This window comes from Tupaia chinensis, unplaced genomic scaffold, assembly GCF_000334495.1.
Source record: "Tupaia chinensis unplaced genomic scaffold, TupChi_1.0 Scaffold000451_2, whole genome shotgun sequence".
In the NCBI taxonomy this organism is placed as follows: Eukaryota; Metazoa; Chordata; class Mammalia; order Scandentia; family Tupaiidae; genus Tupaia; species Tupaia belangeri.
In genome coordinates, this window is record NW_006159958.1 from 2,354,061 (window position 1) to 2,369,410 (window position 15,350).

The window sequence follows — 15,350 nt, forward strand, 5'->3', positions numbered from 1 at the left end:
CAGGGCAGGGGTCTGCCCTCGGCCACCCTCCCCCAGCCGTTTTTGGGAGCGGGGTGGGGTGGGGTGCAGTCCGCGGTCCCGTCTCCAGAGAGAAAGTCCGTGGACAGGAGGTGGCCCGTGACACCACTGCCACCCTACTCGGAGTCCCTGTTCGTCCCAGACCCACGCCCCCCTGCACCTCCCGGTGGAGTCCTCACGCCCAGTCTGGCGCCAGGAGAAGGGGATGCGATTCATTTAGGACTTTCCTCGCCCCGTGTCTTTAGGAAGCACACGGATTCCTATTCCAGGTGTCTTGCTCGGTAGTATGAAAGTAGGGATTCGTGTATAATTAATACAGCAATCCCGCCTCTGTGTTCCCTTAAGAATCTTCAGCCAGCATTTCTTGGCTCGTGGGAGACCAGCTTAGAGAACGTCTCGTGTGGTTAGCCCGAGCGTTCTGTGCTAGGAGACTTGCTGCATGCGTGTGCTCAGCATTAACGTTTTGTCACCCAGCCATTCGTCCGTGCAGGGTCCCCCCCCCCAAATAAAATACATTGTGCTAAAGGTAGTTGTTTCATTCTCAGCAGCAGAACATTCAGGGTTCCAAACTGGTTTTGACTTTTTTTTTTTGACAGATGTTGTATTCAAAGGCATATACAGTACACCTACCATCTGGGTACAGCATCTTGTGCATCAGATTAGTATCAGAACCTGCCAGTGTTCTAATAGCGAATTAGACAACGTTCTCACCCCCTTTTATAGTTTCTATTCAGTTGGAGGAAGACAAACTAGGAAAAAAATAGTGGCTTATTTTTTTTTTTGGAGAGGTTTTTGCTATAGGGCGTGTGCGCTCGCCAGACAGACAGAGAGAGACAGAGAGACAGAAAGTGAGAAATCACCCCCCAGGGGGGATGGCCATGCCACAATCCCTTCTCCTCCATTCTCCTCTCGGGATCTTGGGCACGCATGCACACGCGCCCGGTGTGAGTTTTAAGTCATCGGGTCCAGGACTCGAACCACAGTCGACTACGTGGGAGTCCAGTGACATAGCCATTACGCCAACTGCTGGTCCCTAGTAGGGTAGTATTTTAATAACTTGGTCAGACAAGGCTGTTTTGAGAGCGTGGCATTTAAGCAGATAGCTGGGAGAGATGAAGTGAGCCACTGGACAGGCTTGAGAATCGCATTCCTGGTAGGACAGTTAACACACAGGCCCTGAGGAGGAGTGTGTTTTGTATGCTTGAGAGATAATAGTAAGCCCCCTGGCTGGAGTGGGTAAGTGAAGACTTGTTGGAAACGGCCTGCAGGTCTTTGGCTCAGTGAGGTGGAAAGAGACACCAAAGGGTTTTCAGTAAAGGAATGAGGTGATCTTAGAAATTTCCTTAATTGCTTTTTCTCTTTTCAGTCTTTGAGGCTTGGTCTTATTCCGTAGGGAATCCATGCTTCAGATACCAGCTTTTTTTTTTTTTTTTTTTTTGAACTATTAAAAATAGCAGATTCAGGGCTGGCAGGTGGCAAGGTGGTTAAAGGCGTGAGACTCCCACGTGACGGACCGTGGTTCAAGTCTCAGACCTGGTGGTTTGTTTTCCCACTTTTGCTTTTTTCTCTCTGGTCAAATTAAAATAATAATAAAGAATTATTGTTATGATTATTTTTTTAAATTTGACCAAAGAGAGAAGGGAGGGGGGGGCGTGGGAGTGAGAAAGGAAGCCACCAGGTCCAGGATTTGAACTGCGGTCGGCCATGTGGGAGTCCAGCATCTTCACCACCACACCACCTGCTGGCCCCAAAATAAACAATTCTTAAAATAAAAAAATAGCAGACTCCTGAAAAGTAGAAAAGAAACAAAGGTTCTCTTGCTGTGCTAACTAATCCTTTCCTAGTTCATGTTCTGACCCTAGATTTGCACATAACCTTTCTTGTGGCAAATCTCCAGAATATATTTGATGAATATTGAGTGAACTTCAGTGCTCAGCACCCCCAGTCATTTGTTCTGGTAGCAGTGACCAGCCCTCTTGAGAGTGCTGAATCATATATGAAACAAGGAATGCTCATTCTGGGTTGAACCAGCTGATAATCGGCAATTCTATATTTTCAGTCGCATATAAAATACTTCTGTAGCACTTTTCAGTATATTAATCTAAGTAGTGGATACTTGAATTTTTTTTCTTCAAGAGGTTTTTCGCTATAGGGCACGTGCGCTCGCCAGACAGAGACAGACAGAGAGACAGAAAGCAAGAAATCACCCCCCAAGGGGGATGGCTACACCACAGTCCCTTCTCCTCCATTCTCCTCTTGGGATCTTGGGCACGCACGTACACGCGCCCGGTGTGAGTTTTAAGCCTCTGGGTCCGGGAGTGGAACCGCAGTCGACTACATGAGAGTCCAGCGACATAGCCATTACGCTAACTGCTGGTTCCCCCCCCCCAATTTTTTTTACATGACTTTAAGCTTCTGTGTTTTTATTTTTGCTTTTTTAAAAATAATTATTTAATTCCATTTGTTATTATTTTTTAATTTGATCACACAGAGACAGAGAGAGAAAGGGAAAGTGAGAAAGCAAGCTGTCAGATCCGGGACTCAAACCGCAGTTGGCCATGTGGGAATCCAGCACCTTTAACCAACATGCCACCCTGATTTTGGTTTTCTAAGTAAACATAGTATTCACGTAGTTTGTTTCTTCCTGGGTAGGTTTTGGTAATTTGCAGCTTTAAGAAATGTATGTTAAGTTGTCCTATATATGTGCACGGAAACGTTCATTGTTGTCTCTAATATCTGTGGGTCTGTAGTGATGTCTCCTCTTTCATTCTTGATATTGATCACTTGTGCCTTTTGTCTTTTATTCTTGGTCAGTCTGGCTAGAGGTTTATCAGTTGTATCTCTTTGAAGAGAGTTTTGGGGCTGGCTTTGTGGCACATTAATAATGTGCTGCTCGAGAGAAGCTGTACCCCACATGGTGACTGTGGTTTGTATCTTGGACTTAGTCAGCCTAAAACATACCTGGTGTATGCAAATAATAATAATAATAATAATAATAATAAATTAAATAAATAATTGTTTAAAAATAAAAAGACTGCTTAAGAGCCCAGTATCTGACAAGCTAGAGTATTGGAGAAAGGGGGTGACCACAGTCTGTGCAGGGTGCTCATCTTCCTCTCCCATTCCCCTCGTTCTCATATATTCACACATGCATTCTTACGAATAAAGAAAGAAATTGGAGGACCAACAGATGACGTAATGGTTACGTCACTGGACTCCCAAGTTGTTGACCACAGTTTGAGTCCCAGACCGGTGGCTTGAAATTCAAGCCAGGTGTGTGTGCATGCATGCCCAAAATCCTGAGAGGAGAATGGAAGATGGGATTATGTACGGCATGGCCGTCTCCCCTGGTGTTGGAGGAAGGTGACTTCTTGTTTTCTGCTCGATAAGTCACCCCCCGGAGGGATGGCCACGGCGCAATCCCTTCTCCTCCCTTCTCCTCTTGGGGTCTTGGGCACGAACGCACATGCGCCCTATGTGAGTTTTAAGCCACTGGGTCCGGGACTCGAATTGCGGTTGACTACGTGAGAGTCCAGTGACATAGCTATTATGCCAACTGCTGGTTCCAAGAAAAATATTTTTTAAGAATTATTTATTTGGGGACCAGTAGGTTGTGCAATATTTACGTTGCTGGACTCCCACGTCGTCGACCATGATTTGAGTCCCAGACCCAGCTACTTAAAACTCTTACCAGGCCTGGACCAGCAGGTGCCATAGTGGTTAAAAGTTCTGGATTCTCACATGGCCTGTGTGCATGTGTGCCCAAAATTCTGGGAGGAGACTGGAGGAGAAGGTATTGTAGCATGGTTATCCTCTCTGGGGGGTGATTTTTCTTAGCATGGTTATCCTCTCTGGGGGGTGATTTATGTCTTTCTGTTTCTCTGTCTCACTGGCAAGCACATGTGCCCTATAGCAAAAATCTCTCTCTGAAAAAAAAGAAAAAGAATTATTTATTTGTGTACTTCCATTTGTTGTTTTGTCCTTTTCATTGCTCCAGCCACTCCTTACATGAAAGATTTCTACCTTTTGAAAATTTTCACGAGTCTTTCAGTATCATTTATCATGAACTATCCAAAATCAATTACTGAGGACCCAAAAGAGTTTTTTATGTACATTATATCTACTGATATTTACCATATTAGAAATTAAAACTGAGAAATTCTTTTAAAAATTAAGCATTATAAAAAGTTATTTATTTTAATTTTATTTATTATTATTATTATTTTAAAATTTGCTATAGGGCACATGCTCTCACCAGAGAGAGAGAGAGAGAAAGCAAGCCACCAGGTCCAGGACTCAAACCTCAGTCGACCATGTGGGAGTCCAGTGCGTTAACCACCATACCATGCTGGTTTCTTATTGAGCTATTTTTAAGTAGTAGTAATAAACTCAACACATGTTAACATAAATTTTTAAACAGATTATGTCTTCAAAGATAAAATATTTTAGTGAGATGAATGGCATTGTTTTTCATTTTTCAAAATCTCATTGATGTTTCATTCATAGAGATAAGTAGGTATTCCTGCCTGCTTCAATCTGTTATGACATCGGTTGTCATGTACCCTCTGGAAAACAATACTGACAGAATGGGAGGGAAAAAATGGGGTTTTGACCGGGTCCTATGAAAGCGTCCCACAATTTGAGAATCAGAAGTCTCTGTTACATCTTTTACTATAATGTGGCATTTATATTAACTGCTGGTTTATTTAAATATATCAACTGTAAACATCTGAAATAAAACGAATGATAGTTTTAAACCTATACCTTAGGCAGAAAGACATACTGTCCAGGGTGATAGTCAAAGGCCATAATCCAGAGGAGGTACTTTTTGACTTTGGAATTTCTTATCTTTATGTGGGCATAGAGCGATATCATAAAACCCTGGCAATTTGTCAAAAGAAATAAAAATGGAGATACGGTTGAAATTAGTATTTCTACTTACTTGCTTAAAATTAACAGAAACTAACTTGAAAATATGTCCTTAGTAAACACTATGTAAAACGTTGGAGGGAATACCAAGGATTTTTTTTTTTTTTTTGGAGAGGTTTTTGCTATAGGGTGTGTGCGCTTGCTAGAAAGACACAGAGAGACAGAAAGCGAGAAATCACCCCCCAGGGGGGCTGGCCACACCGCAATCCCTTCTCCTCTATGCTCCTCTTGGGATCTTGGGGATGCATGCACATGTGCCCAGCGTGTGTTTAAGCCCCCAGTCTAGGACTCAAACTGTGGTCAACCATGTGGGAGTCCAGTGACATAGCCAACTGCTGGTCCCCAAGGAATTGGTTTTAAGACATAATGTAGGTGCTCTTCCCAGCCCAAGTTGGGTGTGCATGGGCGGTGGGGCCTGTGTGGTGTGGACAGCCTGGGGTCGCAGCAGCTCTTCCCCTGGGACCCTCTGCATTGTGCAGGGAGCAGGACCCTGACATCCTGGCCCAGGGTGGAAGGACATGTGTTAGGGGCTTCACTGTGAGTTCCTGTCCGGTGATTTTCCTGTTACGGATTGGGAGATGCCTGTTAGAGTTGGGCAGAAGCCTTTGCAGGTGTCAGAGTTCACATATCAAATATATCTGCCCGCATGCGCAGTAGTGCCCATTACCTTAAGTATGAACATGAGTGTGCCTTCCGGAGTTGGTATTGTTGGGCTTTCCCCACATTCACTAGAGGATGAACCTGAAGTTAAGCAGGCAGCAGGAAATGCAGTAGTTTGGTAGATCCAGAAGTGAAAAGTCGCTTTCCTCCTAGCAGTTCCTTGGGGAGGACTTTCTAGGGGAGGAGCTTTATGTTTACCTGTGGCTCTCAGCGCACAGTAGAGGTTGGTGGGCGTCTCTGCGGTCAGTTGCTGGCTTCCTTCCACTCTGGGCCATCAGTGGCGTTAGAGATACTTCTATTCTTCAGTGCCGTGGAGCTGGCACTGAAAACCGTACAGCCTTAGAGTTCCTCTAATGTTTGGTTCTCTTGCTGTTGAAAAACTAAAAAATATTGGCAAGTCTTGCCAGTGTAACCTTTAAAACCTACTAAGGCGGGACCAGTAGGTGGCATGGTGGTTAAAACGCTGGACTCCCACATGGCTGACTGCAGTTCAAGTCTCAGACCTGGCGTCCTGAAAACCAACACTGGGTACGTGTGTGCATGAGAGGAGAAGGAAGGAGAAGGGATCGTGGCGTGGCCTTATCCAACAGGGCGGTTTCTCCCTTTACCTCTTACTGTCTCTCTCTCCAGTGAACACACATGCCCTATGGCAAAACTTTGAAAAACAAACAAACACCCTCTGCATTGTGCAGGGAGCAGGACCCTGACATCCTGGCCCAGGGTGGAAGGACATGTGTTAGGGGCTTCACTGTGAGTTCCTGTCCGGTGATTTTCCTGTTACGGATTGGGAGATGCCTGTTAGAGTTGGGCAGAAGCCTTTGCAGGTGTCAGAGTTCACATATCAAATATATCTGCCCGCATGCGCAGTAGTGCCCATTACCTTAAGTATGAACATGAGTGTGCCTTCCGGAGTTGGTATTGTTGGGCTTTCCCCACATTCACTAGAGGATGAACCTGAAGTTAAGCAGGCAGCAGGAAATGCAGTAGTTTGGTAGATCCAGAAGTGAAAAGTCGCTTTCCTCCTAGCAGTTCCTTGGGGAGGACTTTCTAGGGGAGGAGCTTTATGTTTACCTGTGGCTCTCAGCGCACAGTAGAGGTTGGTGGGCGTCTCTGCGGTCAGTTGCTGGCTTCCTTCCACTCTGGGCCATCAGTGGCGTTAGAGATACTTCTATTCTTCAGTGCCGTGGAGCTGGCACTGAAAACCGTACAGCCTTAGAGTTCCTCTAATGTTTGGTTCTCTTGCTGTTGAAAAACTAAAAAATATTGGCAAGTCTTGCCAGTGTAACCTTTAAAACCTACTAAGGCGGGACCAGTAGGTGGCATGGTGGTTAAAACGCTGGACTCCCACATGGCTGACTGCAGTTCAAGTCTCAGACCTGGCGTCCTGAAAACCAACACTGGGTACGTGTGTGCATGAGAGGAGAAGGAAGGAGAAGGGATCGTGGCGTGGCCTTATCCAACAGGGCGGTTTCTCCCTTTACCTCTTACTGTCTCTCTCTCCAGTGAACACACATGCCCTATGGCAAAACTTTGAAAAACAAACAAACAAAAAAACTAAGAAGGCATGGTGTGTCAACAGGAGATGATGGATGGCAAGCAATTCGTTGATAAACTCTTACTCCCAGTTGATTGTTGTCACTAAGAGACCTTGTATAAAAGCGTGCCAGCATCATTGTAATAGAGTATAAAATCTCTTCCTGGGCCCAGTTTAAAAGTCTCATGCTAGCAGTGTTAAAATGTTTTGCATATACATGCCAATGCCACTGGCTAAATGTCTCATGGAAAATTTATGACCTTGTAAGTACCTATGTATGTATTTGTGTAATATAACCCAGAATATACTACTATTAAATAGGCGAAGCAAAGGAAGGAAGTAGATTAAGAGGTACTGTAGGAGCCAGCCCCGTGGCCTGAGAGATAAAGGAACCAGATCTCACGGGGCCAACCACACTGTAAATCCTCGTCCCAGTGGCTTAAACACTTGCCAGACACATGTGCGTGTGCCTGCATGCTCCAGATCCCAGCAGGTTGGAGAAACAGAGATGGGGTTGGGACGTGACCAGGCCCTGCTGGGGGGTGCTTTCTTCTTTTCCCTTTCTGGTTCTCTCTGGCAAGTGCACGCTCCTTCTGGCAAAAAAATGAGTAAGTAAGAAGAGGTAATGTAGGAGTCAGGCGGTTGTTACCTTTGCCAAGCCATTTAATTTCTTTGTAAAAAGGCAGTAGTATGCAGTTTGATCGTAATGCAGCTTTAAAGATAACAGCATGGCAAAATTTGCTTATGTTCACAATTACCCTTTAAACTTTAGACTCATACTCAATATAGTGAGCTATACTTAGAGAAGCTCGTGGGATCTGGTTTGTACCAAGGGAACAGGAGCAATGCATTTCCTATCTCAAGCCGCTCTGGGTCAAAAGCTCATGCCAGCATGGCTGGATACTATTAAATTTAAATGTCCTCCCACCTTTTTATATACTGATAAATTACACAGGAATCCAGTATAATAGTACCTACATAAATACTATTTAGAACAATAATCAAATGCTACAACTACTGTTTTATAGATTGTGTTTGGTAACATGAATGCACTCTAATAGGATGGATTATTAAGGAGTACAATTTTTTTTTTTAAGAGAGATTTTTGCTATAGGGAGTGTGTGCTCGCCAGAGAGATAGGGAGAGAGAGTGAGAAATTGCCCCTAGGGGGATGACCACAATGTAGTTCCTTCTCCTCCATTCCTCTCTCGGGATTTTGGGCACACATGCATGCATGCTCGGTGTGAGTTTCAAGCCGCCAGGTCGAGGACTCAAACTACCTTGGGTTACATAGTAGTCGAGTGCCTTAACCATTATGCCACCTGCTGTCCCCAGTGTTACAGTTTTTGAAAAGCTGCATTAATTGACCCAGCTGTGAAGGTACCAGGCTCTGCTGCACAGTGGCCGAAGCTGCATAGGAAGCCTGGTTTGATTCCTTGTCCCACCCAACTTGATAAGATCACATGTGATACCACACACAGGGCCTGTGGTCCTAGCCAGCGGGGAGAGTGGAGCAGAAAGGCTGGCGGCGTGGTGAGATTGTATCAAAAATACCTACTCCTCTGAGGACCAGCAGGTGGCGTGGTGGTTAAGGTGCTGGACACTCCCATGTGGCTGACCACGGTTTGAGTCCTGGACCTGGTGGCTTGCTTTCTCTCGCTCTCTCTCTGTCTCTCCTCGCTCTCTCTCTGTCTCTCTCTGGTTAAATTAAAATAAATGAATGAATAAATAAAATTAAATAAAATAATTTGAAAAAAACAACCTCCCTCTCCTCTGCCTCCCACCTGCACAAGTCTGTAGCTAGTCCGATACTCGTCCTGTCGTCGTCCAAGACACTTACTGCCCAAGAGTAGGCGCCTAGTTCTGCCTTCTTCCCTTAACTCTGTATGCACACTTACACACTGTTCAACCCAGTTCTTAATCAGGCAGTGTTTAGTAAACATGAATTAAGCTTTTCATCGTCACTTTCAGTGGCTGTGTAGCTTACTGTCATGTGACGGTCCCTGTATTAGTAAGGCTGGACAGTGGGGTTGGGTAGTCCCATAAAGCTCAGTAGGACTGACCTGAAAACTAAGCTTTGCGTTTGTGCCGCACAGCACTCAGTCAGGAACCGCGGCTCTTTTCCTGTCAATCTTGACATGGGATGTATGAGTGAGACTTGTAGTGGAAGAATTCAAGCTGAATAAGTACAGAAGAGATGATGGAATTAGAAGAAAAATCGTGGTGTGCCTCCTCGTGTAGTAACTGGTCCATAAAGGAATCGTCAGTGGCCAGACGGCTGCGTGAGCATCGTGCGCACGTAATTTCACAGGCTCGTTTCACAGATGCTTCATTTAAAAGTGCCAGTCAGATCTCAGTTTACAGCCGAGACCCAGCTGGTACTTGAACGTCACCAAGGGGTCAAACGGCCATGCTTCCCAAGGCGGTGCAAAAGAAGGATCGAGGCAAGGACTGTTTGTGATAGCTTAAGAGACCAAGGCCTGAAAACTGCATTAGTCTCATGCTCAGTTAGATTCTTGGATTTAAAAAGAAGTGCATATTTGTCAATTAAAAAATAACTGATGGTGTAACAGTATCACCACGTGTGATGCCAGACCGCCATGGCAGGGGCCCAGGTTCATGTCCCGAGGCCTCCTTACACACGCCAAGTGTGCGTGTGCTCCTGTGATCAGGGCTGAGTGACACTGGCGATGGTTCACAATGCAAAGACTCTGTTGGGGGTGCCTTTCTATCTCTGTTTGTCTCTCAGGGAAGAAATAAACTTAAAAAGGGAGGCTTGACAGAGGGAGTCCTCTTTTATAAAGTCAAAACAAACTAGTCAATTGAGGATTGGCTAGATAGTACAGCCAAACAATGAAAATTCATTCACCCATTTAAAAAAAAAATGGGCTGGGACCAGCAGTTGGCGTAATGGCTATGTCACTGGACTCCCATGTAGTCGACCAGGGTTCGAGTCCCGGACCCGGTGGCTTAAACTCATGCTGGGTGCATGTGCGTGTATGCCCAAGATCCCGAGAGAAGAATGGAGGAGAAGGGATTGCAGCATGTCCATCCCCCCCGCGGGGCGATTTCTTGGTTTCTGTCTCTCTCTCTCTGGCAAGCGCACACGCCCTATAACAAAAAACCTCCCCTATAACAAAAAAACAACCAAAAAAAAAGACCAGCAGTTGGCGTAGTGGTTAAGGCACTGGACTCCCACATGGCTGACTGTGGTCCAAGTCCCAGACCCAGAGGCTTGAAATTTACACAGGACACATGTGCATGTGTGCTCAAAATCCCAAGAGAAGAGTGGAGGAAAGAGGATTGCGATGTGGCCATCCCCCAGGTAGTGGTTCTTGCTTTCTCTCTCTCTCTGTCTCCTGCGAGCGCACATGCCCTGTAGCAAAATATCTCTCTCAAAGAAAAGGAGGGTGGGGGGGAGGAAAGGTATAAAGGAGATTGTGGAAGTAGTTGGGTAAATTAGAATGTGTATATGGGCTATAATGAGTTCCTTCTCTCAACAATGGAGTCGCCTGTTGTCCCACACCAACTGAATTTTGACACCATTTACCTAGATTAGAGTCAGATTGTAACCGTTAAAGGCTTGTCTCATAAGGCTGCTGTGGCTTCAGACACCAATCATGAAACTCAGACCACCTGTACTTCTGACAAACTAAGCGATTTCTAATCTCTCAGGATCAATAATTAAAAAAAAAAAAAAAAAGCCAGAAGGTGCCTGAACTTGCCCGGGAGAGAGAGAAAAAGCACCCTCCATTGGGTATGGTGATGCCATGGTTTCTTCTCTGTTTCTCCTCCTTTTTGGGATTTTGGCCATGCACACACATGTGCCCAGCATGTTTTTCAAGTTGCTGGGTCTGGGACTTGACTGCGAGGCTGGCCACGTGGGATCCACTGCCTTAACCATCAGGCCAGAACCTGCCCTTGATAATACTTACTTTTTCCCCCCTATTCACAATAGAATGTATACACGTACACGTGAGGTAGGGGTGGAGATGGGGGAGAGAGGAGAGCGCGGTCTGGTCATGTTGCGATCCCCTTCCCTCCAGCCTGTCACTTGTGTTTTGTGCCTGGCCTGTTTCAGCCATGGGCCAGGGATTTCAGCCGTGGTCACCGTGTGGGATCTGGCGCCTCTGGAGCAGTGCTTTCCTGCCTCACCACAGAACCAGCCTCAGGTTTGGTTATTTGCTAGAGCAGCTCCTCGAGTTCGGGAAGCCATTGTACTCGTTACTTCTGGCCTGTTGTAAAGGATCCAACTCAGAAACTTCTAAGTGGAAGGAATGCGTAGGGCAAGGCCCTGGGAAGGGAGGAGGGCATGCAGACCGTCAGTGCCCTCTCCAGGCAGGCCACCTCCAGCACCTCTGTGTGTTCTCCAGTCTTTGAACCCTGTCATGTAGGGTTTTTATGGGGGTTTTATCAGGTAGGATGATTGATGATTAACTGAATCTTGAGTCCCTCTCCCTTTCCTGGAAGTTGGGGAATGGCATTCAGAGTTCCAGGCCTCTGACCAGGCTTGGACTTGCTGGTGACCAGAAAGCTTCCATCCTGAGGTTTTCTGGGACTGCCAAGGGTTGCAGCTTTACAATAAAAGGTATTCCTGTCACCCAGGAAATTCCAAGGGATTTAGAAGTTCCACGTCAGGAACTGAAGAGAAAGACCAAATATTAGAACAGAGACGTTCCTATCACTCTGTCAATCAGGAAGTTGCAAAGGTTATTTAGAGTCATTGTGCAGTTTGAGAGGGAAAAATTGTATGTTCATTCTTTTTTTTTTTTTAAGAATTATTTCATTTAGCTAGCTAGCTTGCTTTCATTTGCCCAGAGAGGGACAGAGTAGGAGACAGAGAGAGAGGGCAAGTGAGAAAGCAGGTTGCCAGGTCCAGGACTTGAACCGCAGTCGACCTTATGGGAGTCCGGCACTCTTAACCACCATGCCACCAGCTGGCACTGTATGTTCATTCTTTCAGGTACCCTTCAAGGCTTAACCACCATGCCACCAGCTGGCCCTGTATGTTCATTCTTTCAGGTAACCTTCAAGATCATTTTGTCAAGTTCCTGCAGAAATCTCATCAGTACTTTTGGGGAATTGAATCTAAATTAAAACTAGGTTACTTGGGGACCAGTAGTTGGTATGGTAGTTAAGGCGCTGGACACTACTACAGGGCTGACCATGGTTCGAGTCCCAGACCTGGTGACTTGCTTTCTCACTCCCCCCACCCACTTCTGTGTGTGTGTGTCTGGTCAAATTAAAATAAACAAATGAATAAATAAAATTAAATAAATAATTCTTTAGGGAAAAAAAGTTACTCTAGGGCTAGCAGGTAGCGTGGTGGTTAAGGTGGCTGGATCTCACATGACTCACATGATTCGTGGTTCAAATACCGGACCATGTGGCTCAAAAAACACAGTGAGTGTGTGTCCATAGATTTTTGCCATAGGGTGGGCGCCACAGTGCCCTGTGGCCATATCCCTGAAGGAGGGGATGTGATTTCTCACTTCCTCTCTATCTCTGTCTCGCTCAGGTGAGCACATTTGCCTGGTAGCAAAACTTAAAAAAAAAAAAAAAAGAAAAAGGTTACTCTAGAGAAAATTTGGCACTTTTGAAATTTTGAGGCTTCCTCTGAAGAATAAATGATCTGTTTTATTTAGATTACATCTTTGTCCCCTCCTGATTGTGTAGTTTGGTTTTTAATAGGTTCTGCACTCTTGTGGTTAAGTAACTAGAATGCTTGTTGCTGTTGAGAATGTGATTTTTGCTGTTATCCTTTCTACGAGTTTTATTGCTGCTGTTGGTTTGTTTGTGCGTAGTTGCCAGACGGCACGTGTGCTCACCGAGAGAGAAAGAAAAAGAACCTCCCAGGGGGCAGGTCACACTGTAACCCTAACCCTACATTCCTCCTTCCTGTCAGGGTTTTGGGTACACACACGGGTTCCTGGTGTGTTCACAAGTCACCAGAGGTAGGATTCGAACCATGGTTGGCCAGGGAGGATCATGGCTCTCTATTGCATGGCGCTTAACCACTGGGCTATGGGGCTGGCCCTCTGTTGTTCCTGTTTGTCCTAAGATAAATACCAACAACTTCAGTGGCTCTGTGAACCTTTCAGTCCATTCTTCTGAGTTTTTCAGGTATGCAGGTGACAGCTTTCAAATAAAGATGCTCCTTTTAGTTTATATACTTCTCATATTGTGCCCTTGTCTAGAATTGGCTAGAATTTCTTTTTTTGGGGAGGGGAGAGGTTTTTGCTATAGGGCGCTTGCGCTCCCCAGAAAGACAGAGACAGATAGAAAGTGAGAAATCACCCCCCAGGGGGGATGGCCACGCCGCAGTCCCTTCCCCTCCATTCTCCTCTTGGGATCTTGGGCGTGTACGCACATACACCAGCATGAGTCAAAGCCACCGGGTCTGGGACTTGAACCACGGTCGACTACATGGAAGTTCTGCAACATAGCCATTACGCTAACTTGCTGGTCCCTAGAATTGGCTAGAATTTCTAGAACAGGATTAAACAATAGTGATGTTAATAAGCACTTTTTACTCGTTTGTCCAATGGAACTCATTTTATAGTTCTGTTTCATCATTAACATAATGCTGGTTTTTAATTCAAGGGGTATCTGAGAATGTGTTATGCGAAGAGATGAATGTCTAATTTCATCAAACACTCTTGGTTTCTATTATGGGATTTTGTAGGCTTTTTCCTCCATTTCTGTAATTATACTAATATAATTTAGTGTCTCTTAGAGAATATAGTGACTCTTTTATTTTCTGCTTGTTTTAGTTTTTGCTATAGAGTGTTTGTGCTCGCCAGAGAGAGAGAGCGAGAGAGAGGGAAAGTGAGAAATCACCTGGGAGAGATGGCCATGCCACAGTCCTTTCTCCTCCATTCTCCTCTTGGGATTTCGGGCATGCACGCACACGTGTCTGACACTTGAACCACAAAGCTGTCCATGTAGCTGGCTGGCCCTATAGTGTTTTTTAAAATGAGAATAAAATAAAAGGTTTTTTATTTGTTTTATATCACCTTTCTCAAGACTTTGGTCTCAGTTTTGTTTTTGTTTCCTAAAATTTGTTGAGCTTTTCGTCTTTTGCAACACATAGAAATAGTATACCTTAATACAACCTGAAGATTAACATTTAAAAAAGATTAAAATTCAACCATATCTGAAGAATTACTTAGCATTCCTTTGAATAGTTATTTAATAGCATTTGAGTTTATTTCTTGGGTCCACTTTTTTAGTCCATATCATCGTGGAGTTGTAATTCATACTTACCATTCTTTTCTCAAAATTTTGACATTTATTCTTGCTGAGTTGAGTAGTTAATTTTATCCTTAGTCTTACTCATTGGTAAAAATATGTAGGGTTGGGACCAGCAGATAGCTTAATGGTTATGTCGCTGGACTCCCAGGTAGTTGACCACAGTTTGAGTCCCGGACCCGGTAGTTTAAAACACATCAGGCACGTTTACGTGTGTGCCCAAGATCCCAAGAGGAGAATGGAGGAGAAGGGATTGCGGTGCCGCCATCCCCTGGCGGGGTGATTTCTTGCTTTCAGTCTTTGTCTCTCTGGTGAATGCACTTGCTCTATAGCAAAAACCTCTCTTAAAAAAAAAAAAAGTAGGGTTGTATTTGCTGATGGGAACAAAGAAGTGGTATTCAGTGGTTTACCTTTTGAGACCTGGCAGATTTACAGTTTGGCCTTGTTCCCAGACGTCCTGGTTCTTTGAATCTCTGAAATGTACCAGTATCCTAGTTAGCTTACTATATGAGCCAATAAGGAAACTCTTTTGAGTTTTGTGCTGTTGGCAAAATATTTTCATCTGCATGTCATTGACGTGTTATGAAAAAAGCTTCATGTGACCAAATAATTGTTGAGCTATTTTGGTCTTCTCTTACCTATCATATCTTGTTTATGTTTTCTTGCTAGTTCCTTTGCTTTATATCTTTTGGTGTGAATTGCTCTCCCACCATTAAAATTTGAAAGATGTTTAATATATTCTTTTTTAAAGAATTACTTTATTGGGACGAGCAGTTGATGCAATGGCTGTGTTGCTGGACTCCCACGTAGTTGACCGCAGTTCGAGTCCCGGACCCAGTGGCTTAAACTCCACACTGGGCACGTGTACATACGTGCCCAAGATCCCGAGAGGAAAATGGAGAAGGGATTGCAGCATGGCCATCCCCCCCCCCCCCCCCCCGCGGGGGGGGGGGGTGGG

At 45.0% G+C, this 15,350-nt stretch overlaps 2 pseudogenes; both read left to right on the plus strand.

The window, feature by feature from the left end:
- The window catches only part of LOC114009062 (acyl-protein thioesterase 1-like), a 6,620-nt pseudogene extending 584 nt beyond the window's left edge, over nucleotides 1-6,036 (plus strand).
- Nucleotides 6,037-6,391: 355 nt separating this feature from the next.
- On the plus strand, nucleotides 6,392-7,462 carry LOC114009066 (acyl-protein thioesterase 1 pseudogene; annotated as a pseudogene).
- The last annotated feature ends 7,888 nt before the right edge of the window (nucleotides 7,463-15,350 follow it).